We start from the raw sequence: 27,221 nt of genomic DNA, 5'->3' as shown, positions 1-27,221 counted from the left end.
GGTCGTATGAGACTTGGGGAGGCAAATCAAGATCATGCTATGTTTTTGGTCGAGTGAAAAGCTTACCATCCGAGTGAAAAACTACCGATCGAGTAAAAGTTCGTGAAAACCTACCGATCGAGTAAAAAGTCGAGTGAAAACCTACCGATCGAGTAAAAGGTCGAGTGAAAACCTACCGATCGAGTAAAAGGTCGAGTGAAAATTAATCGATCGAGTAAAAGTTTGTCTTCCGAGTGAAAATATAGTCATCCGAGTGAAAGATTGTTTTCCGAGTGAAAAGGTCGAGTCGGATGGTCCGAGTGGAAGTCTCTAATATCCGAGTGGATGAGCTCGGATCCGAGTGAAACTGAACATGTGCCTAAAAGTTTATCAAGATGGCCTCGGATGAAGAAGTGTTCAATACAGAAGTTGTGCGTGTCATCAATACGGTAAACTTTGGTTTTGGAGTCATCATCATCAAAGATAGTACATGGCCTGCAAATTCTCTACAAGACTCGGATAATTCAGTCTACTTCAAGACCAAGTCCGACTGGAAGGTAAAGATGACCTCGAAAAGTATTCAAGATGGCCTTATTTGAAAAAGTGATCAACATGAGAGTTGTTCGCATCGTCGAGGCGCACAAGTTTGATATTTGGGCCATCTCGATCGGAGGTCATATGGAGGCTCGGCGGCCTGCACAAGGAGGAAGACAGAAGTTGGGCCAGATTCAGACTGAATCCGAGTTGGAATAGAACTAGGACTCTAGGACGCGAATTTATGTAATTTTTCTTGTAAGGAAAGCCTAGATGAATCCTTTACTTGTACGGGAAGTCCAGCCGCCTCTTAAATATGTTGGGGGTGATGGCCGATTGAACAACACACAATCGAACAAATCAATATACTACTTTTTCATCTACGTTTTATCTCTCCACCGTTTTTCTCTCTCGTTCTTCGCTGTTCTTCGTGTTTGAGAGCTGCGAATCCCGAGGCTCTAGGGGCGAGTGAATCGACCTAGGGCAGCCCATAGCCGCCGCACTCCCTGACGGGGTCCCTCCCGGGGGTGTGGGGTTTTCGGGTCTGCAAAAGCGCCCGCCGACTGTCTTGCGTATCGCGCTGTCGGTCGGGTCTCCTTCGACGTGAGCTGCGGTGCATCACCCCCGGCGTCGAGGGTACACGTGACGTGTTCGTGTGTCAACACACTTTTTGGCGACTCCGCTGGGGAATCGAAGATCAATCATCATCATCCACCATGTCCGATCTTCCCAAGCCATCCGAGGTAGACGCCGACAACATCATTAAGCCCAGTCTTGATGAGATATCGGCTGATCATCGCCAAGTCTATGAGGAGTACAAGAAGGCGCGCGAAGAGAAGGATTTGCAGGAGTTCCTTGCAATGTTCAAGAAGGATCGCCAAGGCAACATCACTCCGATTGAAGAAATCAAGTTCCCTCCTCTTCAAGCCGAGCAGGTTAAACCTTCTGTGAGTACTACCTTTTCTCCTGAGCAGTGGGCTGAGATTGAAAGTCGTATTGCTGATGGTAACAATCTAGTCTATCAAACTTTCATAGAAAATACTAATGCTCAGAAGAATACATCTCAATCGACTAGTGGTAATAATGGTGTAGCTGATAGTGTGCAAAACCCTAATCTGGCTTTACCTATCTCATCGGCGCCTCCCGTGCCGATGACTTATTATCCTACCCAAACAAATCAGATTGTGGCTGCACCCATTAATCCTATTATGAGCACGCCAGGTTCGGTGGCAACGCCGAACCCAACCTTACCTACAGCTACAACCACTCGACCACTAGCAAATTATGGGTCGACATACCTGCCACAATTCCTACCTACAGCTAGTAATCCTACTCCTCCTATGCCACTGCCACCAGCTTCATCGTCTACTATGGATGATGGTTTAGCTAATCTTAGAGAGGAGATGGCTAAGATGCTTCGAGAGAATTTTGGAGTTGAGTTACCTCGGAATCGGATTTACCAAAAGCCGTACCCCGAGTACTTTGATGCCATCCAGTGCCCTCCAGGATATAAAATTCCAGATTTTGTTAAGTTCAATGGAGAGGGCACAAAAACCACATGGGAGCATGTTAGTCAATACTTGGCACAACTGGGTGAGGCAGGCTCACTAAATGAGTTGAAAGTGCGTTTATTTCCTTTGTCATTAACTGGTACCGCATTTTCATGGTTTTCCTCTTTACCACATGGTTCCATTCGAGTTTGGTCGCAGTTAGAGCAGAAATTTCATGATCACTTTTATAGCGAAGACAATGAACTCAAGTTGTCACATCTAACATCGGTTAAGCAGAAGCATGATGAATCGGTCTCCGATTACGTCAAGAGATTCAGAGAAACGAAAAACCGGTGTTTTAGTTTGGTGATAACCGAGAGAGACTTGGCAGACCTAGTGCTGAGTGGTTTGAGAACTCCCATTAGAGAAAAACTAGAAGGCTATGAGTTTTTAAATATCAACCAAGTCTTACAAAGGGCTTTGGCTCAGGAAAGCCGAAGCAAAGACCTCAAAGAAGTGCATAGATACAAAGCCGATCGTCCAAAGATGAATATGGTGGAATATGACAGTGATCACTCGGACGATGAGGGTGATGTTTTTGCTACTGAATTTGTTTGGCCATCCAAGGCCAAACCCTTTACTTGCAATGATCTGAAACCGATTCATAAGAATCGTGATGAAGAGATGAAGTTTACTTTTAACATTGCTAAGTGTGATAGAATATTTGATACTTTGCTGCAGGCTAAGATTATTAGAATATCTCATACTTTACCGCCGTTTGAAGAGCTAAAACGGCGTGCTTATTGCAAGTATCATAACTCTTTTTCTCATGCTACTAACGATTGCAATGTTTTTCGACGACAGATACAATCGGCCATTAATGACGGACGATTGAACTTTTCTGAGATGCAAGTTGATAAACAACCTTTTGCAATGAATACCATCAATTTGGAGGGAAAGAAGCTACTCATTCGGCCGGAGGTAGCCGAATCTGCTAATAAAGCTAATGTCATTGTTGGTGAGCCCAGGAAAGACAAGGAGGACAACAAGGTCTTGGGGAGACAGGTTGTGCTTGATAAGCAACCCGATGGCAAGGAAGTGATCAAAATCACCATCAAGAATCCTACACTCGGGGGGCAACCTCAAGTGCAAGAAAATACTCGTGTTAAATTTGTTAAGCCCAAGAGTCCAGAAGTTGGCAAGTGGAAGAAGAATGAGGTTAAAGTGCAGCGCAAGCGGGTCAAGCCAACTTTTGATATGTTGCTATCCAAGTATGCTAACCAGTCGGCCGGTTCTAGTTTCAGTCGACCGACTCATTTGAAACGACCAAGATCACCATCAGTTGATATGTTCAGTCGGTATACAAAACCGAGTGGACCAAGGGCGCAGTTTTCAGAAGAGCAGAGGCAATCTATGTGGGATCGACTTGATTACTTATATAATGGCCGACTCAACATCGGTGACTATCAGTCGGCTGGTCAAAATATGCGACCGGATGGAAATTATCCTAGTGTAAGAATGCACCCAGATGGAAGCTATCCAAATAAAAAATATGGATGGGTAGATTTCATCCGAGTGAAATCCATCCGAGTGAGTTCCATCCGAGTGGATTCCATCAGAGTGACGCCCATCCGAGTGGATTCCATCCGAGTAAAAAGGTGCGCCCGAATAGAAATTTCATGCATCTGGAAAATCGAAAAGAATGGCGTGTTAAGTCACCAAGTGTTGCATCAGTTGAGTTGGGAAAAGGCAAGGAGAAAATGGATGTTGACTCACTTATCTTGGGCACCGAAACATTCCCCATACAGCAGCCGACTTTGCATAAACACTCGATTGAGCCGATACTTGCTATCGTGCCAAAACACTCGGCTAATGACCATGAGGCAAGCACCAGCCAAGTAAAGGTGAGAGATGCTAAGTACACTGGACCAAAGTGGTGTCCTCCAGGGCTAACAAAGACACAGAAGAGGAAACTACAGAGGTTAAGGAGTCAAGAGATGGCAGAGCAGGAGGCCGAGAAGCAAAGAGATAAGTTGTTCAATGACACTCGGCCCATGGTTCCAGCAAAACAAGTGTGGAGGCCTAAACAAATACAAGATACATCAGCTTCTACATCTATCACAGAAGTGCCTACACCACCCAAAGGAGGACGATGCGACATCTATTACATCGTCTACAACACTTCCTACTTCTCCTTCACTCGACCAGATTTCAGAATCGGTCGATCCACTTGAAGAAGAGGCTGATATGTTGGACTATGAGTCTACACCGATTCATGAAGGTATGGATATCAATATGGTATATTACTTACCTGCTGAGTTTCGTGCTATAGATGAGGAAGGGGAAGTGGCTCAGCTGGATTTTGACCCTAAAAACGCAATATTCGAGAAGCCAAAAGAACCAGTAACACATTTGAAACCGTTGTATCTTAGAGGTCATATCAATGGATCGCCACTCAGTCGGATGCTTGTTGATGGTGGCGCTGTGGTAAATCTTATGCCCTATCCGGTCTTCAAGAAATTGGGTTTGCCTGATGAAGAATTGATCAAGACCAATATGGTGCTCAACGGATTTGAAGGCAAAGAAAAAACTGAAGCCAAAGGTGTGATGTATGTGGAGCTTACAGTCGGAAGCAAAACTTTGGCTACCGCATTCTTTGTCGCTGATGTGCAAGGTAACTACAACGTCATATTAGGCCGTGATTGGGTTCATGCAAACCAGTGCGTGCCGTCCACTATGCACCAGTTTTTGATTCAGTGGGTTGATGACGAAGTGGAAGTCATTCATGCGGATAATTCGGCTTGTGTTGCTTTGGCAGATGCATCCGTGGATTGGCAACATCCCAATGCTACTTGCTTAACGGGACGTGACTTATCAGAGTTCGATTTTCTCAGTGCGACCAAAAATGGTTTTGTGCCCGTGTCTTTAAAGCCGACTGAATGCAATCGGCTCCAAGGTATGATATGTTTAAATGGATCCTAATTCCGAGTGGTTACAAAAACGTCTTGTAAAATATGGGTCCAGTGAGGACGATATGTATGAGTCTATAGAGGAGTTGGATGACATGGATAAACTTGGACAAGGTTTTACATCGGCTGATCCATTAGAAGAGATAGATATTGGAGATGGTTCAGTCACTCGACCGGCGTTTATAAACAAAAATTTGAAAGCCGATTGTAAGGCTAAATTAATCGAGCTATTGAAAGAATATGTTTGTTGCTTTGCATGGGAATATCATGAGATGCCAGGGTTGAGCCGAGAGCTAGTGGAGCATCGTTTGCCTATAAAAGCCGGTTTTAGACCTTATAAACAGTCGGCCAGAAAGTTTAATCCGAAAACATATGACCGGATCAAGGAAGAGATCGGTCAACTACTTGAAGCTAATTTCATTCGACCTTGCAGGTATGCCGAGTGGATTTCTAACATTTTCCCAGTGGAGAAGAAGGGATCCGGCAAGTTGAGGGTGTGCATTGACTTCAGAGATTTGAATAGGGCTACACCCAAAGATGAGTATCCTATGCCAATAGCCGATATGCTTATTAATGATGCTTCTGGACATAAGGTTATTAGCTTTCTAGATGGTAATGCCGGATACAATCAAATTTTTATGGCCGAAGAGGACATGTACAAAACGGCTTTCCGATGTCCTGGTTTCCTTGGTTTATTCGAGTGGACAGTGATGACATTCGGATTAAAAAATGCTGGAGCCACATATCAAAGGGCTATGAATTTGATCTTTCATGATTTACTCGGTATCATACTTGAAGTTTATATTGATGATATTGTTGTCAAATCGGATGCTTTTGAATCTCACTTGGCCGATTTGCGTTTAGCTTTTGAAAGAATGAGAAAGTATGGACTGAAGATGAATCCTTTGAAGTGTGCTTTCGGCGTATCAGCTGGCAAGTTTTTGGGTTTTGTTATTCACAAAGATGGCATAGAGATTGATCCCAAAAAGATAGAAGCTATACAGAAAGTGGAGGTTCCAACATGCAAGAGAGATATGCAAAAGTTCCTTGGCAAGATCAATTATTTGAGAAGGTTCATAGCTAATCTGTCAGGGAAAGTTGATGCATTTACTCCTATCCTTCGGTTAAAGAATGATGTTGATTTCACTTGGGGGGCAAAACAGCAAGAAGCCTTTGATATGATCAAGAATTATTTGTGCACTCCTCCGGTGATGAAAGCACCCAAGCATAGAGAGCCTTTTAAACTTTATATCGCAGCAGAGGAAGGTGTTATTGGTGCTGTTTTGACTCAAGATACCGAAGGAAAAGAGCATGCCATTACATATTTGAGTAGACGTTTATTGGACGCGGAGACAAGGTATACATTTATTGAAAAACTATGTCTATGCTTATATTACGCTTGCACAAAATTGAGACATTACCTAGTGCCGAGTGCTTGTGTAGTAGCTTGTCAAACCGATGTCATTAAATACATGTTGCATAGGCCAATTCTTAGTGGTAGAATTGGCAAGTGGGCTTATGCTTTAATTGAATATGATTTGGCTTATGAATCTCTAAAATCCATGAAAGGCCAAATTTTTGCTAATTTCATTGTTGAACATCGGATTAATGACAAGCATGATGTCGATATAAACCTTGTTTCATTAGTGCCATGGAGATTGTACTTTGATGGTTCAGTTTGTAGCAATGGCCAAGGTGTTGGTATTGTTTATATATCTCCTCATGGTGCTGTTTTTGAAGCCTCATGCCGCTTAGAATATTCTTGCACAAACAATCAAGCCGAATATGAAGCATTGTTATTCGGTTTAGAGATGCTACTTGCTATAGGTGTTACACATATTGAGGCTTCCGGTGATTCGTTACTAGTGGTGCAGCAAATATCCAGAGTCTTTCAGTGTTTGGATGAATCACTTAATGTTTATCTTGATAAATGTCTAGATATAATTTCTACTTTGGATTGTTTTAGCATTGCACATATATCTAGACATGACAACTGGAAAGCAAATGAGTTGGCACAGCAAGCATCTGGATATCATGTTGATCATGGCATGTTTCATATCTCTCAAAGACCGATGTCTTGTCTTGCCAATATGGGAGAGGTCGAACCTAAACCCACTGATTCGGCCATTAACAAAAAATCTAGTGCAGGCGATAATTCCGACTGGAGAAAGCCCATTGTTGATTACTTGTGCAATCCGAGTGAAAGGGTGGACAGGGCTGTTCGGCGTATGGCTTTCAAGTATATAATGAGAGATGATGGTCTTTATCGCCGAACAGTCGATGATGTTCTTCTAAAGTGTTTGGATGAGGACCAGGCAAGAGTTGCTATGGGAGAAGTACATGAAGGTATTTGTGGCACTCACCAGTCGGCTCCCAAGATGAGATGGTTATTGCGACGTGCTGGGTTTTATTGGCCGACTATGATTAATGATTGCTTCAGATATTATAAAGGATGTGAAGCTTGTCAAAAGTTTGGTGATATTCAATTGGCTCTTGCTGCTATGTTACATCCTATTATCAAACCGTGGCCTTTCAGAGGATGGGGTTTAGATTTCATTGGACAAATCCACCCGTCTTCCTCAAAAGGGCATCGGTTCGTACTGGTGGCAACTGATTATTTCACTAAATGGTCTGAAGCAGTACCTCTCAAGAACATGACACATACGGAGGTAATTCGATTCATAACCGAACACATTATTCATAGATTTGGTATTCCTCAAACGTTAACTACAGATCAAGGTTCATCTTTTATGTCACACCAAGTCAGAGAGTTTGCCGAATCTTATAATATAAAGTTGCTCAATTCATCTCCGTATTATGCCCAAGCTAATGGACAAGCCGAGTCTAGCAATAAAATCTTAATCAAGCTCATTAAGAAGAAGATTAAGGATAATTCGAGGAGATGGCATGAGTTGTTGTCTGAAGCTTTATGGGCACATAGAATTTCAAGGCATGGTGCTACGAAGGTAACTCCATATGAGCTAGTATATGGTCAAGAGGCCGTTTTACCAGTAGAAGTAAATTTGAATGCTTTGAGAATAGCCAAACAAAATAATTTATCGGCAGTAGACTTTTATAACCTAATGATGGACAATATTGATGAGGTTGCCGATAAACGATTGGTTGCTTTAAAGGCCATAGAGAGAGATAAGTTGAGGGTGGCAAGAGCTTACAATAAGAAAGTCAAGTTGAAGAATTTTCAAGTTGGTGATCTCGTCTGGAAAGTGATTCTGCCAATTGGTTCAAGAGATAGAAAATTTGGGAAATGGTCTCCAAGTTGGGAAGGTCCTTTTAGGATTACGAGAGTTGTTCCCGGAAATTCATATTTGGTGGAGTCAATACAAGGGGCATTGTTACCTCGAGCTCTCAATGGCAAATATTTGAAAAAGTACCACCCGAGTGTATAGCAGGAAGCCTAAGTAGGCAATAGCCGATATACGATTATCGCCCTTAGCACAAACATGGCCGATACATAATTATTGCCCTGAGAAAAATAAATGGCCGATGGAGTGTTGACATCATCCTTAGAATGAACACTATGCATATTATTTTTCGGCATGCAAGCTTTGCCGAAAAACAGGGGGGCATGTGTTGACAACTGATTTTGGCAAAATACAGAGTGAAAGGGGTTTTCAGCATGAGAAAGTTTCATACCGTCGAGTGGAACAAACTTTGATGTTTAGGCTATCGCCATTCGACCTCATCTCAGTGGCCGAAGCTATACTCCGAGTGACAAAATTTAATGTTCTGAGTGTTTTTTCAGCCGATTACGCCCTCAATATGACCTCAGATGAAGGAGTGCGCTAAAGGAATTGTCTTCGTCTCGTCAAGACAATTGATTCTCATATGTAAATCATCTCAATCCGAGTTCATATGCAAAAGTTATAGTCAATACGGTCTGGACAGGCCAGAGACCAAAATGTTACGCTTGACACCAGACACACGTTGATGAGTGTCTGATGCAAAGCGTGAGCAATTCGGCCTTCAAGACGGCCTTTAATTGAAAAACCTTCAACACAGAAAAGTTTCGTCTTGTCGAGCCGATCGATTTTCATATATAATTCATCTCAATCCGAGGTCGTATGAGACTTGGGGAGGCAAATCAAGATCAGGCTATGTTTTTGGTCGAGTGAAAAGCTTACCATCCGAGTGAAAAACTACCGATCGAGTAAAAGTTCGTGAAAACCTACCGATCGAGTAAAAAGTCGAGTGAAAACCTACTGATCGAGTAAAAGGTCGAGTGAAAACCTACCGATCGAGTAAAAGGTCGAGTGAAAATTAATCGATCGAGTAAAAGTTTGTCTTCCGAGTGAAAATATAGTCATCCGAGTGAAAGATTGTTTTCCGAGTGAAAAGGTCGAGTCGGATGGTCCGAGTGGAAGTCTCTAATATCCGAGTGGATGAGCTCGGATCCGAGTGAAACTGAACATGTGCCTAAAAGTTTATCAAGATGGCCTCGGATGAAGAAGTGTTCAATACAGAAGTTGTGCGTGTCATCAATACGGTAAACTTTGGTTTTGGAGTCATCATCATCAAAGATAGTATATGGCCTGCAAATTCTCTACAAGACTCGGATAATTCAGTCTACTTCAAGACCAAGTCCGACTGGAAGGTAAAGATGACCTCGAAAAGTATTCAAGATGGCCTTATTTGAAAAAGTGATCAACATGAGAGTTGTTCGCATCGTCGAGGCGCACAAGTTTGATATTTGGGCCATCTCGATCGGAGGTCATATGGAGGCTCGGCGGCCTGCACAAGGAGGAAGACAGAAGTTGGGCCAGATTCAGACTGAATCCGAGTTGGAATAGAACTAGGACTCTAGGACGCGAATTTATGTAATTTTTCTTGTAAGGAAAGCCTAGATGAATCCTTTACTTGTACGGGAAGTCCAGCCGCCTCTTAAATATGTTGGGGGTGATGGCCGATTGAACAACACACAATCGAACAAATCAATATACTACTTTTTCATCTACGTTTTATCTCTCCACCGTTTTTCTCTCTCGTTCTTCGCTGTTCTTCGTGTTTGAGAGCTGCGAATCCCGAGGCTCTAGGGGCGAGCGAATCGACCTAGGGCAGCCCATAGCCGCCGCACTCCCTGACGGGGTCCCTCCCGGGGGTGTGGGGTTTTCGGGTCTGCAAAAGCGCCCGCCGACTGTCTTGCGTATCGCGCTGTCGGTCGGGTCTCCTTCGACGTGAGCTGCGGTGCATCACCCCCGGCGTCGAGGGTACACGTGACGTGTTCGTGTGTCAACAACCATGCCTTGGTCACCGTGCCAAAAAATATACACCTTATATAAAGGAGCGGAAGGAATATTAGAAATAGAGGTCTCTGCAGATACAACCTCTGAATTTGCATCTCAAATTTGATATGTGCAGATACATAAGGGCAGGGGTTGTAACGGTACTGGCAGCTGATGTTTGACACGATTGAACAATAACATCAGATCAAAAATTACTCATAATTGGAGAAATCGTTCAGCCAGATCTAGTTGTTCTCATGTTGTTTATTTTGAAAGATCTTGTTCTCATGTTGTGGAAATGCTGTTTATTTCTGTTGTATGTTCCAGTCGGTAGATTCAATTTTACTAGAATCTCCAACTGACAGTGGATAGAATGCATCAATTCGCCCATCAAGGACAAAGCTGATTTCCCCTCATTGTTTTTACTGTTGTTCGTAGCCTGATGTAAGTTTGATCAGTAGAGGTTGATGCCGAATTGCATGCGTGCCATGCCACAACTGTTTGAAGTTTGTAGCCCTCCAGAGTCTCACCGGCCATATGTGTTGCCCTCGCACATAGTCGTGCTCGCACCTACGATGTTTTCCCAAGCCCGCACCTGGTCGTGCAGCGCCTAGCTGACAGGCGCTATGCTCCGAAGTGTAGCGCCTAGCACTAAGGCGCTGCACCTGGTCGTGCAGCGCCTGGTCGAATTACCAAGTTTGTCCGGCCCCGCACCTGGTGGTGCAGTGCCTAGCTGACATGCGCTATGCTACAAAGTGTAGCGCCTAGCGCTAAGGTGCCGCACTTCGACTTAGGGCGTGTTCGGGAACTCTCTCGCTTCTGAAATCCTTGAATCCAGACTCGGACCAAGAAGCTGTCTCGAACCTGCGTACAAATTAGACGGAGTCGTGGAGCTGGAAAAACCTGGCTCCAAGGAAATTGAGAAGCTAGATTCGTAAAGAATTATGGAAGAGTGCCACCGCCAAGTGATTGATTGACCGTTCCCTCGAGGCCACTCCACCAGACGCACAACTCCTCTTTCCCCTTCCCGCAACCCAAGCCATGCCGGACTGCACCTTCAGCGTCGGCGGCCACTGTTCGTTGCTACGTCTTGAGCTTGCGTTGGTTTTCCCCGAAGAGGAGAGGATGATGCAGCACAGTAGCGTAAGTATTTCCCTCAGTTTTTGAGAACCAAGGTATCAATCCAGTAGGAGGCCACACGCAAGTCCCTCGTACCTGCACAAAACGATAGCTACTTGCAACCAACGCAATTAGGGGTTGTCAATCCCTTCACGGTCTCTTACGAGAGTGAGCTCTGATAGAGATAATATTTTTGGTATCTTCGGTATAAAGATGCAAAGTGAAAGGTAAAAGGAAAAGTAAAACAAAGCAAGTATAAAAGTGATGGAGATTGATATGATGAGAATAGACCCGGGGGGCATAGGTTTCACTAGTGGCTTCTCTCAAGAGCATAAGTATTCTACGATGGGTGAACAAATTACTGTTGAGCAATTGACAGAATTGAGCATAGTTATGAGGTTATCTAGGTATGATCATGTATATAGGCATCACGTTCATGACAAGTAGATCGAAACGATTCTGCATCTACTACTATTACTCCAATCATCGATCGCTATCCAACATGCATCTAGAGTATTAAGTTAAAAACAGAGTAACGCCTTAAGCAAGATGACATGATGTAGAGGAATAAATTCATGCAGTATGATAAATACCCCATCTTGTTATCCTCGATGGCAACAATACAATACGTGCCTTACAACCCTTTCTGTCACTGGGTAAGGACACCGCAAGATTGAACCCAAAGCCAAGCACTTCTCCCATGGCAAGAACTACCAATCTAGTTAGCCAAACCAAACGGATAATTCGAAGAGACTTGCAAAGATAACTCAATCATACATAAAAGAATTCAGAGAAGATTCAAATATTATTCATAGATAAGCTGGATCATAAACCCACAATTCATCGGTCTCAACAAACACACCGCAAAAAGAAGATTACATCGAATAGATCTCCACGAGAGAGGGGGAGAACATTGTATTGAGATCCGAAAAGAGAGAAGAAGCCATCTAGCTACTAACTATGGACCCGAAGGTCTGAAGTAAACTACTCACACTTCATCGGAGAGGCTTTGATGATGATGTAGAAGCCCTCCATGGTGGATGCTCCCTCCGGCGGAGCTCCGAAACAGGCCCCAAGATGGGATCTCGTGGATCAGGAAGTTGCGGCGGTGGAATTAGGTTTTTGGCTCCTGTTCTGATCGTTTGGGGGTACGTAGGTATATATAGGAGGAAGGAGTACGTCGGTGGAGCTTCGAGGGGCCCACGAGGTAGGGGGCGCGCCCTAGGGGGGCGCCCTCCACCCTCGTGACCGCCTCGTGGCTTTCTTGACGGAGGGTCCAAGTCTCCTGGGTCTTATCTGATGAGAAAATCACGTTTCCAAAGATTTCATTCTGTTTGGACTCCGTTTGATATTATGTTTCTTCGAAATACTAAAAAAGGCAAAAAATAGCAATTCTGGGCTGGGCCTCCGGTTAATAGGTTAGTCCCAAAAATATTATAAAAGTGGAAAATAAAGCCCATTATAGTCCAAAACAATAGATATAGTAGCATGGAGCAATCAAAAATTATAGATACGTTGGAGACGTATCAGGCATCCCCAAGCTTAATTCCTGCTCGTCCTCGAGTAGGTAAATGATAAAAAGAGAATTTTTGATGCGGAGTGATACTTTGGCATAATTTCAATGTAAATCTTCTTAATCATGGTATGAATATTCAGATCCGAAAGATTCAAGACAAAAGTTCATATTGACATAAAAATAATAATACTTCAAGCATACTAATCAAAGTAATTATGTCTTCTCAAAATAGCATGGCAAAAGAAAGTTCATCCCTAAAAAAATCATATAGTTAGCCTATGCTTCATTTTCGTCACACAAAGATGTTCCCAACTTCTATACCCCCGATGACAAGCCAAGCAATTGTTTCATACTTAAATAATCTCAAACTTTTTCAACCTTCACGCAATACATGAGCGTGAGCCATGGATATAGCACTATGGGTGGAATAGAATATGATGATGGGGATTGTGTCGAGAAGACAAAAAAGGAGAAAGTCTCACATTGACGAGGATAATCAACGGGCTATGCAAATGCCCATCAATTGATGTCAACATGAGGAGTAGGGATTGCCATGCAACGGATGCACTAGAGCTATGAATGCTCAACAAAAGAAAACTAGTGGGTCTGCATCCAACTTGCTTGCTCATGAAGACCTAGGGCATTTTGAGGAAGCCCATCGTAGGAATATACAAGCCAAGTTCTATAATGAAAAATTCCCACTAGTATGAAAAAGACAACTTATGAGACTCACTATATGAAAAACATGGTGCTACTTTGAAGCACAATATATGAGACTCACTACATGAAGAATAAGGTGCTACTTTGAAGCACAAGTGTGGAAAAAGAGATAGTAGCATTGCCTTTTTTATTTATTTTCTTTTTTTGGCCTTTCTTTTTTTCTTTTTGGCCTTTCTCCTTTTTTCATTTGGGCAATGCTCTAATAATGATGATCATCACACTTCTATTGATTACAACATAAGGATTACAATTCGAAACTAGAACAAGATATGACTCTATATGAATGCCTCCGGCGGTGTACCGGGATGGTGCGATGAATCAAGAGTGACATGTATGAAAATAATGCATGGTGGCTTTGCCACAAATACGATGTCAACTACATGATCATGCAATGGCAATATGACAAAAGTAAGGTATGCCATGATGATGATGAACAGAACGGTGGAAAGTTTCATGGCAATATATCTCGGATGGCTATGGAAATGCCATAATAGGTAGGTATGGTGGCTGTTTTGAGGAAGATATAAGGAGGTTTATGTGTGAAAGAGCGTATCATATCACGGGGCTTGGATGCACGGGCGAAGTTTGCACCAACTCTCAAGGTGAGAAAGGGAAATGCACGGTACCGAAGAGGCTAGCAAAGGCGGAAAGGTAAAAGTGCGTATAATCCATGGACTCAACATTAGTCAAAAGAACTCATATACTTATTGCAAAAATTTAGAAGTCATCAAAAATCAAGTACTACGCGCATGCTCTTAGGGGGATAGATTGGTAGGAAAAGACCATCGCTCGTCCCCGACCGCCACTCATAAGGATGCACAAGCCAGGTACACTTCATGTTTCAAATTTGTTACACAACTTTAACCATACGTGCATGCTACGGGATTTGCTAACTTCAACACAAGCATTTCTCAAATTCACAACTACTCAACTAGCATGAATTTGATATTATCACCTCCATACCTCAAAACTATTATCGAGCATCAAACTTATCTTAGTATTCAACACACTCAAAAGAAAGTTCCACATATCTTGAATACCAAGTATATTAACTTTAAGCAAATTACCATGCTATTAACGACTCTCAAAATAATCTAAGTGAAGCATGAGAGATCAATAGTTTCTTTAAAACAAATCCACCACCGTGCTCTAAAAGATCTAAGTGAAGCACTAGAGCAAAAATTATCACGCTCAAAAGATATAAGTGAAGCACTATGAGCATAACTATCAAACTCAAAAAATATAAGTGAAGCACTATGAGCATTCTATAAAATTCCAATTCATGTATGGCTCTCTCAAAAGGTGTGTACAGCAAGGATGATTGTGGTAAACTAACAAGCAAAGATGCAAATAATACAAGACGCTCCAAGCAAAACACTTATCATGTGGTGAATAAAAATATAGCTCCAAGTAAATTACCGATGGAAGTGGACGAAAGAGGGGATGCCTTCCGGGGCATCCCCAAGATTTGAATTTTTGGTGTCCTTGGATTATATTGGAGGTGCCATGGGCATCCCCAATCTTAGGCTCTTGCCACTCCTTGTTCCATAATCTATCAAAAGAATTCACCCAAAACTTGAAAACTTCACAACACAAAACTCAATAGAATCTCGTGAGCACCGTTAGAGAAAGAAAACAAAAGACTACTTTAAGGTACTGTAATGAACTCATTCTTTATTTATATTGGTGTTAAACCTACTGTATTCCAACTTCTCTATTGATTATAAATTATTTTACTAGCCATAGATTCATCAAAATAAGCAAACAACACACGCAAAACAGAATCTGTCAAAAACAGAACAGTCTGTAGTAATCTGTAACTAACGCAAACTTCTGGAACTTAAACAATTCTACCAAAATTGGACGACCTGGACAATTTGTTTATTAATCAGCAGCAATTGGAATCAGTATTTTATCACGTTCTGGTGATTTTTAACAATTCGGGCACTGAGCGCAAAGTTTCTGGAAATTACAGCAAGATCAAATAACTATCATCCAAGAAGATCCAATAGGTCTAGCTTGGTACAAACACTAATTAAAAGATAAAACCACATCTAAATGGAGGCTAGATGGATTATTTATTCCTAAACAGGAGCAAAAACAAAAAAAATTGGGTTGCCTCCCAACAAGCGCTATCGTTTAACGCCCCTAGCTAGGCATAAAAGCAAGGATAAATCTAAGTGGTGCCGTAATAATAAGATAGATCTTGAAAGCTCATTTCATATTCTTTACGTTCGGCAGCAAGTTTCCTTTGTGGCAAGCAAAAGTAATCGAAAGGGCTAAATTTAGTGGGGCAAAGGTTCCCAAGATCAATCACAGGAGGAACAGGTTCCTCCTTTGGCCCCTCATAGTGCACAACTATTTCATCACTAAAAGCATTCTTTTGGCAAAATCTTGTGAGCCTATACTCAAGAGAGTATCCTAGCTCATTGTTGTGAAGGGAAAATTCATTATTAAGCTCGTTAAAGCAATCAACCAAGACATTGGTAGGGACCTTTTTTCTAAGATTTTCATTAAAAGCAACATAGTCTGAAGATTGAAAATGTCTAAATTCCTCTTGATCATAGAGGATCGCTTCTATGGGAGGACGATCGGCGTCCACCCCATAGTGCGCAAAGATTTCTTTGGCCTCTCTTATAATAAATCTAAACTCGTGAGCCAAAAAAATAGTAACAGCACGCTTAACCGAAGAATGCTCAATATTAGAGAATTCTAGGAAAATCCTTTGTATGCAAGGATGCATATGCATAAATTGTCTTTCAAGTTCAACTACAAGCAGAGCGATAGCATCTGCGAGACTACTTGTTCTATGAAGAATAGAGCAACCCATCAAAGGTAAAGCACCGGCACAAGTAAATAAATCTTGAATAACACCTTTGCTAATGATGTTACCACTACCGATTCGAAACTTTTTGGTATGCAAGATAGGGGGTTCATCGGCCGGAGCCTCGGGATTTTCTGTGTTATCACTATTGTCCATATCGACGATAATCTCCCCAGTTTCAGACATAGTGGCAAGCAAGGCGGAAGAAAAAGAGCAAAAAAGAGAGGAGGAGATTGGGAAAGAGAGGGCGGATAAAACGGCAAGGGTGAAGTGGGGGAGAGGAAAATGAGAGGCAAATGGCAAATAATGTAATGCGAGAGATAGGGATTATGATGGGTACTTGGTATGCTGACTTTTGCATAGACTCCCCGGCAACGGCGCCAGAAATCCTTCTTGCTACATCTTGAGCTTGCGTTGGTTCTCCCCGAAGAGGAGAGGATGATGCAGCACAGTAGCGTAAGTATTTCCCTCAGTTTTTAAGAACCAAGATATCAATCCAGTAGGAGGCCACGCGCAAGTCCCTCGTACCTGCACAAAATGATAGCTACTCGCAACCAACACAATTAGGGTTGTCAATCCCTTCATGGTCACTGACGAGAGTGAGATCTGATAGAGATAATATTTTTGGTATTTTCGGTATAAAGATGCAAAGTGAAAGGTAGAAGGAAAAGTAAAACAAAGCAAGTATAAAAGTGATGGAGATTGATATGATGAGAATAGACCCGGGGGCCATAGGTTTCACTAGTGGCTTCTCTCAAGAGCATAAGTATTCTACGGTGGGTGAACAAATTACTGTTGAGCAATTGACAGAATTGAGCATAGTTATGAGGTTATCTAGGTATGATCATGTATATAGGCATCACGTCCGTGACAAGTAGATCGAACGATTCTGCATCTACTACTATTACTCCACTCATCGACCGCTATCCAACATGCATCTAGAGTATTAAGTTAAAAACAGAGTAACACCTTAAGCAAGATGACATGATGTAAAGGAATAAATTCATGCAATATGATAAATACCCCATCTTGTTATCCTCGATGGCACCAATACAATACGTGCTTTGCAACCCTTTCTGTCACTGGGTAAGGACACCGCAAGATTGAACCCAAAGCCAAGCACTTCTCCCATTGCAAGAACTACCAATCTAGTTGGCCAAACCAAACGGATAATTCGAAGAGACTTACAAAGATAACTCAATCATACATAAAAGAATTCAGAGAAGATTCAAATATTATTCATAGCTAAGATGGATCATAAACCCACAATTCATCGGTCTCAACAAACACACCGCAAAAAGAAGATTACATCGAATAGATCTCCACGAGAGAGGGGGATAACATTGTATTGAGATCCAAAAAGAGAGAAGAAGCCATCTAGCTACTAACTATGGACCCGAAGGTCTGAAGTAAACTACTCACACTTCATCGGAGAGGCTTTGATGATGATGTAGAAGCCCTCCGTGGTGGATGCCCCCTCCAGCGGAGCTCCGGAACAGGCCCCAAGATGGGATCTCGTGGATACAGGAAGTTGCGGTGGTGGAATTAGGTTTTTGTCTCCTGTTCTGATCGTTTGGGGGTACGTAGGTATATATGGGAGGAAGGAGTACGTCGGTGGAGCTTTGAGGGGCCCACGAGGCAGGGGGCGCGCCCTCTACCCTCGTGACCGCCTGGTGGCTTTCTTGACGGAGGGTCCAAGTCTCCTGGGTCTTGTCTGATGAGAAAATCACGTTTCCGAAGATTTCATTCCGTTTGGACTCCGTTTGATATTCTGTTTCTTCGAAATACTGAAAAAGGCAAAAAAACAGCAATTCTGGGCTGGGCCTCCGGTTAATAGGTTAGTCCCAAAAATAATATAAAAGTGGAAAATAAAGCCCATTATCGTCCAAAACAATAGATAAAGTAGCATGGAGCAATCAAAAATTATAGATACGTTGGAGACGTATCACTCGTCCATGCTGTGAAGCCATCCCGCCCTGCTCGCTCTCATCCGCCGCTGTCGCGGACTGTCTCCTCCGTCCCCGACCACCCATCCCCACCCTCGTCTGCCTCCGTCACCGACTGGCTCCTCCGTCCCCGACAAGTCATCCCCGTCCCGCTCGCCGTCTTCCGCCGAAGAACCCGACGGCTGTGTCGATTCTCTGCCTCCCCGACCACCTCTTCCAATTTTTCGAAGGTGATGCTCTCTTTGCTGCCCAACTACCTCTCCCTACACATGTTCATGCTCTGTTGCTATATGCTCTGCTGCTATATGTTCAGAAAAGAGATGCAGAACATGCTTTGCTGCTATATGTTCAGAAAAGAGATGTGGATGTTCAGTACATGCTCTGCTGCTATATGCTCTGGTGCTATATGTTCAGAAAATATATGTATATGTTCAGTATACGCTATGCTGCTATATGTTCAGTACATGCTCTGCTCCTATATGTTTAGAAAAGACATGAATATTGCTATTGCAGTATTGCTACAAGTTGATTGACGAGTGCATGTTCTGCTGCTATATATCTTCATTGCATTTTCCTGCTAGTACATAATGATAACAACAACGCTTGTACATGTTTTTTTATAGTTAAGCACTCACATATTTTTTATAGTCAAGTTCAGAGCATGTCTTCGAGCATGACTGCCGAGTGGGATGAAGAGAACACTAGGATCGTTACCAACTTGATGGTCACGCAAGTGCGGGCTGGAAATATGCCAAACAAAATCTTGACCCCTAGTGCATTCGACGAAGTGGCATTGCAATTCAAAATGAGAACCCGATTGGATGTCTTCTCACTACCTCAAGCCGAAAGACCCCAATTTTCACACTGTGCATCAAAGGATCCTTGGTGATAAACGAGCATATCCACACATGAAAGACTGCATTGGTGCAATAGATGGGACTCACATTAGAGCTTCGATTCCAGAAGACAAGCAAATCCTATATATTGGAAGGACAGGCGCAGTCACTCAGAATGTGATGGCAATATGTGACGTTGATATGCATTTCACTTATGCTTCAATTGGACAACCTGGTTCTATGCATGACACAAGTGTGCTATTTCATGCAATGCATGCGGACAAGGCCACCTTCCCCCATCCTCCAAAGGGTGAGCATGCAGCCTAGGCCCCCTTCCCCCATGAGTCAGAATGTTAGAACTCATTTCATGTATGCCAATTCTAACATTCATTCATAGACAAGTACTACCTTGTGGATGCTGGCTATCCTAATAGAAAGGGATATCTCGCACCGTACAAAGGTGAAAGATATCATGTGCCTGACTTTCATAGAGGTGTTCCACCCAATACTCCTAAAGAGGAGCTCAATAGGCTCCACTCGTCCAAACGCAGTTGCATAGAGAGTGCCTTTGGAGTGTGGAAGATGAAATGGCAGATTCTTTTGAAGATGCCAAGCTAATCCATTGAAACTCAAAAGATGATTGTTGCCGCTACTATGACTTTGCACAACTATGTTCGCTTCCATGATGAAGAAGATATTCACTTCTATCGATGTGACAGGGACCCGGACTATGTGCCAACAATTCCGGAACAATACAAGAGATTTGTTGTTCCTTCTCATGCATCAGATACATCAACTACAGCGGAAAATGGTGAAGACATGGATGTGTTTAGGCAAGAACTAGCTACAGCCATTGCTCTAAGTTGGTGAGGCATTGTTGATAGATACATGTACGTGTCCCTTTTGATTTGCAAACTTATGCAAAACTACGAGGTGAAGCGTTCATGTTAGAGACATGTATGTGCCCCTTTTGATTTGGAAACCTATCTAAAATGTGAGGCTTAAGTACTATGAAACATGTGTGCAACCTGATGCTCATGCCATGGTATGCATTGTTTCAAAATCTGCACATTCATTCTGTGTTTAAAATATGGATTTTCTCTCTCTGTACTTGCTCTCGGTTTAGCCTCTGTTACTAGGAAAATCACTACTAGCAAAAAAAGTACTACTTTTTGTTACCTTGCTCTCTATGCATGCTGAAACTGCTTCTGTATATAGCGAAATTGGAACAGTACAAAGAAAAGGGACAGTACACATCACCAACGAACAGGCCAAACATTCCTATACACAATGTAAAGAAAAAAAATCATACACAGTAGCCCACAACTGCCCAGGCCTGGCCAACCAAAACGGGCTGAATGCGCAGTTTCTGGCCTTTTGGCCTGGCCGATCGCTGGCTCCCAGGAGCTGCCGCACCGAACAGATCGCTAGCTTCAGGAGTTTACGTGGGAAGGTGGCTGGTGGAGTTGGGCACTGCTGTTGAGGATTTTGTGGCTGTGGGCAACTAACAAACACGCCCTTAGTAACTACAACGCGTCGGGCCTTCCTCATCCCACCCACCCATTCGTCCAATGTTTGAAACAGAGAGCGGCAGCGGCGGCCGCTCTCTCCTCTCCCCCTCTCAATCCTCTCTCCCAATACCTTCCGATTTGAAGATTTCGTCCATGGATTTGTTGCCCAATCCATCCTAGAAGGTAATCTCCTCTGACCCCCTTCTTTTCTATCCGAAAAACCTTCCCCATTCTTCATGTTTGTGGTGAAACCCTAGCTTATGATTGATTTGAAATTTCTATGGGAAATAGAATGGATGTGTGTTGATTTAGCCTATGTAGATTAGTTATAAACATTGGGAAACATTATTGTTGTTGATTTGTATTGTAAATCACATGCATAGGAATTTGTATGTACATATGAACTAATAATCATGTATATAAAGGTGATAAAACACCTTCTTTTCACATGGTAGATTTTCATTCAAGTACATGGCAAATATTTGTCAAACCAATGTCAATTTTTTTATAAAGCTTTCTAGTACCTATGGAGGATTATTTAGATATGAACACATATGAAGTAATGCATAGGAAGTAGTTTGTTCATTTGTAATTAGCATAGGAAGTATGGTGACACATGTGAATATTTATCCTATGCATAGGATGGTAGTTTGTTCACATATGAAATAATCCTCATATATGTTTATTGTTTGAAATATGCATAGGAAGTAGTTAACCATATTTTAAACATCCTATGTAACCATGGAGTACCCACTGAGCGGATCGATGTACAATAGATCTTCTGCTCGCCTGTAAGCATTTGTTATCATTCTTCATGATTATTATCTTTCAGTAGTCGACCTATACATAACATGCTTGGATAAAAATCATAAGCTTAGACCCAAGCAGAATAGCATGGTATATCCTTGTGCACAACTTTTTACATCCTTCCAGCCCACCATAACACCGCCCAATACCTGGCCCCAGATAATTGCCTTAAATGGCGCCATTGATGCTGCTTATCATCACGATAGGTGCAAACGACACCCAACAGCAACACTGGGGAAACAGCTAGAGCTGCAACAAGTGCTTTGTAGCTACAGGCAGCAACATTCCAATGGTGGCAATGAGCAAGGGCAGGAAGCTTGGCAGTTAGCACTGCAACAGAAAGTATTAAGTTCCTGAACTGTATGCCTTATTAGCAAAGCTAGCTAGTCTGTGCCAATGTAGGGAGTTCTGAAGGTAGAGAACTTAAGTGTACATTATTTTTCCTGTAATGTGACAGTGACGACAAGTTGTTTCATGCAAGTGCTACCCAAGATGACGCCTATCAAATATCTAGATCAACCAACTGATCGTTCCAGCTTGTTTATAGCACATCCTGTGATAGATAGACCAACCAGCTGAATTTTAATATTCCCTGCATTTCTTCCCGTTTCCCCATGCTCACTGTGTCCTTTGCTGTTTATGCAGGGTTCCTTTTCGAGCTGGAGGTGTTCAGTTCAGCTAGTCTATGTTGTACTTCGTTGTTCAGTCTTTATGGCCATGGTCCATGTGGTTGCTGCTTTTTGTGTACTGATAGTTGTTGTTGCCTTGGATTCAGTCAGGACATGTTCAAGGGTCGCCATATGCCCATTTCCTAAACTTGAAGAACTTGTTTGCCCTCTGAATACCTGTATTTTGTTAAGATGTTTCAGTGAACTGCCTACTGTTGTTTCAGGATTTGCAAAGCTAGCTAGTCTGCGCTAATGTATGTAGGCAGTACGGAAGGTAGAAGAGACTTACGTAAGAACATTTTCGTCGTAGTGAGACAGTTTGGCGAGTTGCTCTATGGCCTTTTGTTGATCAAGTAAAATTTTCATGGTGGGCACCCGGGATTCATGGAGACCGGAATTATTCAGAATAGAGAAATCTGAAAATAATAATCCCTCATACACATGTATATGTTCTCTACATATTTATAAAATTATAGTAATAAATATTTTCCTGAGAATGAAGGAGGAGGGGGAATCCCCAATGGTCGTTGCATTAACAAACTAGAGGAGAAACTGAAACGGAAAATACATATTATTTGCTCGTATTTGATCATTGCATAGTACTTGCATCAGTCATAATCGTGAGCAGTCTCCCAGATGAGCGTTGCTACACGGACGACATTTCACGCACGATACATAGACGACACTGCATATCCCACCATCCATTCATCAGACCAAAGTGCACAAAGCTGTTGGATTAGGCATCGTGCATGTATCGTCCCAGCATTTGTCGTCTATGAAGTAGTTTCGCTCCCAGATTGGGACTAACTCTCGTTTCCTCCCCTAATCTTAGGCGGCTAGGGCAAACTTTTTCTTTCATACTTCACTAGTGAACCCGTGAATTTGCCTTCCCTCTGGCTGCCGCTTCGGCGGCCGGTGGCAGAGAGGATAATCGATGTGTCTTCGCTCCGGCTAGTAGTTTAGGTCACCTTTTTTTTATCCTAGCAGGTGTGGCCCTCGGGCGGACGTCGGCGGTTCTTCTTTTGAGTTTGTCTTCCGTGCTTTGATCTTTTGGGCTTTACCAAACACTGCATATATACTACTATATTAAACTGGTTAACCTAGGACCTCCTTTCTTTTTTTGAATTTTTTTCAAGGGCTCTACCAATGAAGGACAGTATAACCGCACATAAACCGAGCTAGGGCTGGACACGAGCCGAGCCGAGCCGAGTTCAGCCCGAGCCCGGCTTTGGCTCGCCTAAAGCGAGCCGGGCTCGGCTCGGCTCGTTAGTTGAACGAGCCTGTTTCTAGAGGCTCGGCTCGTTTTGCCTCTGGCTCGGTCCAGCCCGAGCAGCTCGATCAATAAAGAGAGCTAACTGCATTCTCGACAGCAACAGTCTATCAACGATAGAGCAAACTGAATTTTCGACAACAACAGTCCATCAATACATCCGAGCAACAGAATTTTGAACAGCAACTACATTTCAAACCACTCTGTCGTCAGCAGCATAGATCAACAGAGAGAAAAGGGAAGAGATTTGGGGATGGTGGAGGCCTGGAGGTGAAATCACGGAGCGACGAACGGCGGCATCCGGTGCAGCGGCGAAAGGGCACGTACCACGTTGGAGTCGACGGCGAGCCATCCAGCATCGGGTGCGGCGAGTAGGACGATGTCGAGTGGTGGCACTGGCAGGACAGCGGCGGCGCGGCAAGGCGCAAACCCTAAGCAGCGTCGGGTGCATTCGCTCGCCAGGGGAGGCACATATGAGTCGGGGTGCTCTGTAGTGGGCTTGGGCTGCTCATGTAGGCTGGCTGCTGTTGCTAGACAATGGGCTGAAAATTATCTAAAGAAACTTAACTGGGCTGCGAGAGCTGGACCGAGCAAAAACCGGCTCGGCTCGGCCGTCGAACGGGCCGAAATATGCAGCTCGGCTCGGCCTATATTCTTGTCGGGCCGAGCTGAGTCGGGCCGAGCTGGAGCGAGTTTCGGGCCGAGCCGAAAAGCTCGCTCGAGCGTCCAGTCCTAAACCGAGCTCTCTCAGTGATTTGCGTTCTTGGCCGTCTGTTTCCACGATCTGGTTGTTTCTGTCTGTTGGATGCACATGGAACGCTACTTTAGGTCAATGTTGCCGCAACCTGGGCCTGCTGTCCTGGGGGCAGCTACTCTGGTGGCCTTTTTGGACTTCTCTGGTTGATTGGGCTAGGAAGCCCTTCTAGCGAGCGGTCAGGGGAAGGACGACCCATCGGGTAGAGAGGTAACTCCCCAGCCTATTGCGTTCCACGCCGCCTCCCCTGTCGAGCGCAACCCCTCCATACCATTGCCAGGCGGCGGCGGCGGCGACAAGGAGGAACGACACGCCGGCTTTGTCCCTTCGCGTCGATGTGGGTCAGCGTCGCAGCGGCGCACACACCCTCCTCCTTCATGGACTCGCTCCTGCAAGACCGGAGAGGCCTCTCGTATGCCAGCTCCTCTATGAGAAGTGATTCAGTAAGAAGGAAACCCGCCACGTCCTCCCCTGACTACACCGCCGGCCTCCCGCAACCTACCCAGCCTGCGTCGCTGTCGAAGAAGGAACTCTGGGATCTCATTCAGGATTCGGAGTTTGAGATACTCGACAGCTAGAAATAATAAGAGATCGTGGTTGATCTCCTTCATTTATTTTCTTTCATTACCCTACTACCCTTCACCTGGTTTGTAAACGGCGGCCTTACAGGTTGTGAAAGGTGCAGCTACTACGAGCTGGGCGTCCACACCTCTGATCTTATAGCACTCGATGCAAAAGCTAACACAGGTAACACAACCTACCCAGTCTGTTCGTGGATTGGATTTATTATCCAACTTGATATGCTATTTTGTCAAGGTCTTGTTATGTGATACGCTCATGGTATTTTTGTATGGCTTGATTTTAGTCGCGAAGAAGTAATTCCAATCAATGTGTTTCAGTCATTTGCTCCTGCATAAAAGTGTACTCTCATGTCTGCCAACATATACCACTTTTCAATTATTTATGCTTTTCGTCAAGGCTTGCAGTTAATTACAAGCTATATATTTAGTATACATTGGATGATATGCGTAAATAAACTCATTATGCAGCTATTTTTAGGATGTCACATTTTCGCCTCTTCATAGTCATTTTTGGTGCAGGAATTGTTAATTACCACCGCCATTGTTGTTTCGCCTCTGACCTGAAGTTGCATGTATTTATATCCAAGATGGGACCATCACCATTCTAACACAAGCCTTGACCCCCTTTTTCCCTGTCAACGGCATCGATACCAGCAACCAACAGTTGGGTCGGCGGCAGATTCATGGTCGGTACAGCTACTGCCATCTACATCACCATGCTCTGCTGTTTGGTGGTAGTGGATTCGGGCATGAAGATGCATTGGCATGTACGAATTTTGATGCTTGGTTTGTAAGAACTGTGCATGCTGGCTATTCAATTGTCTCCACACTACAGGATCTAAACCAGTGGGCTTTATCATTTCTGTTAAATCCTCTTACGGATTAGCATTTATGTAGATGCTCACGGTAAGCATTGTACGAGCTGTTGAAGAAATCAACAATGGTGTGATACATGGAGGGATGGTTAACAAGGTTAGTGGATAAACACCCATCTCCTTATTTAAAACTGAAAAAATATTGTTGCTCTGTAGGTACATTTTTGTGTATATGGTGGCTTATGAATAACCTGAGTTGTGATGCTTGTGCGTTGGCATCTTGCAGGAAGAATTCCGGCTGGCGCTTTTCAATATTAGTAAGACCGAGAGTTTGTTTGCTGAACGTGTAAGTCCACATTGCATGTGTGTACAGGGATTTGCTGTTTGTATTGTGCAATGAAAATGTTTTTCTGTTTTTTTGTATTCTAATGTAATTACTATGGAGTCACTCTCACCCTCGTTTTTCTCATATTACTAGGACCTCCGAGATAAAGAACACACCGTTTAACATTCTGTAGGAGTCATTTGCAGTGGACAAGAAGAATCATTGTACTCAACAATCAGCATTTTTTTCCTGTCAGTGAGGAGCATAGCATGGACTTACTATAGTAGGTGTCATTAACCTGCATAGTCCATCGTTGCAACTGATGTTCTTGTGAAGCTTACCGTAGATTATATGTTTCAGGTACAAATTTATTGCCTCAAGTACCATCGGAAATTTCTTAGGACTATTTGTGTCTTGATGTTTTTCTATTAACATCCAACATGTATGTGTGCCCTTTATTGTTTGGATAACCCAATTAACTAAGGAGCAATCTCTCTTTTTGCTACTCTCTAAACAATGTAAATAGTATTGTTGGCCAACACTGATTGGAAAGGTATGTAATGTAATTTAGTTTTCGAGTTAAAAAGTATACTTTTAAGTTTAATTTTCACATTGTGCTAACATAAACTTTAACTTTAATTTTAACACCGCGCTAAAATAAACGATAACTTGCTTAATTACTATGAGCTATGTTTATGGATTCAACTGAGCATTTTCACATCGATAATTTCATAGTTGAACAACTTGAAGTGGCTGGTGCAACCAAAAGGACTACATTGATCTCTGTGCGACCATCAAAGACATCCAGGTACTCTCCACTCATTTGTCATGATCTAATCTCATATGCCTTGTTATCTGCCTCTACATAATATTATTGGACAAAATCTCTCGCGCACCACTGCTCTTTACTACAATTTGCTCTGATGCTTCATGATTGAATCTGATTTGGACCGAAATGTTGGCAAATCAGATCATTCACCCTCACGTATAATCTGTATGTCTTGCTTCAACAAATCTAGCATATATAAAAATCAGAGATCCTGGTCATAACCTGATTTTCTGTGGCCTAGGTCTGGTTGCTTTTTTTATAGAGATACTCCTTGGACTATGGAATAATGCTTTTAATTATTTATTTATTTCAGCTACTACATTGCGTTACTATCTGGGTAGAAAATGTTGTCGATGTGTTCGAATGTGATCATGGCAGCACTTCCTAACCTTATGATGTGCTCTATGCTCTTCCTTCGAAACAAATTCCATATTAATCCTTATCACTTATTTTTTGAATGGACTAAAGAACAAAAATTCCTTCTCCTG

At 43.0% G+C, this 27,221-nt stretch overlaps 1 long non-coding RNA gene across 1 annotated transcript; it reads left to right on the top strand.

Annotated features, from left to right (window-relative positions):
- The first annotated feature begins 24,415 nt into the window (after positions 1-24,415).
- LOC123134919 (uncharacterized) lies at positions 24,416-26,716 on the top strand. The gene is made up of 5 exons (XR_006465767.1): positions 24,416-24,930; positions 25,284-25,736; positions 25,866-25,925; positions 26,058-26,264; positions 26,640-26,716. It is a non-coding gene; the product is annotated as an uncharacterized lncRNA (long non-coding RNA).
- The last annotated feature ends 505 nt before the right edge of the window (positions 26,717-27,221 follow it).

This window comes from Triticum aestivum, chromosome 6B (genome assembly GCF_018294505.1).
Source record: "Triticum aestivum cultivar Chinese Spring chromosome 6B, IWGSC CS RefSeq v2.1, whole genome shotgun sequence".
Lineage (NCBI taxonomy): Eukaryota > Viridiplantae > Streptophyta > Magnoliopsida > Poales > Poaceae > Triticum > Triticum aestivum.
This window is presented reverse-complemented; position numbering and strand designations above follow the sequence as displayed.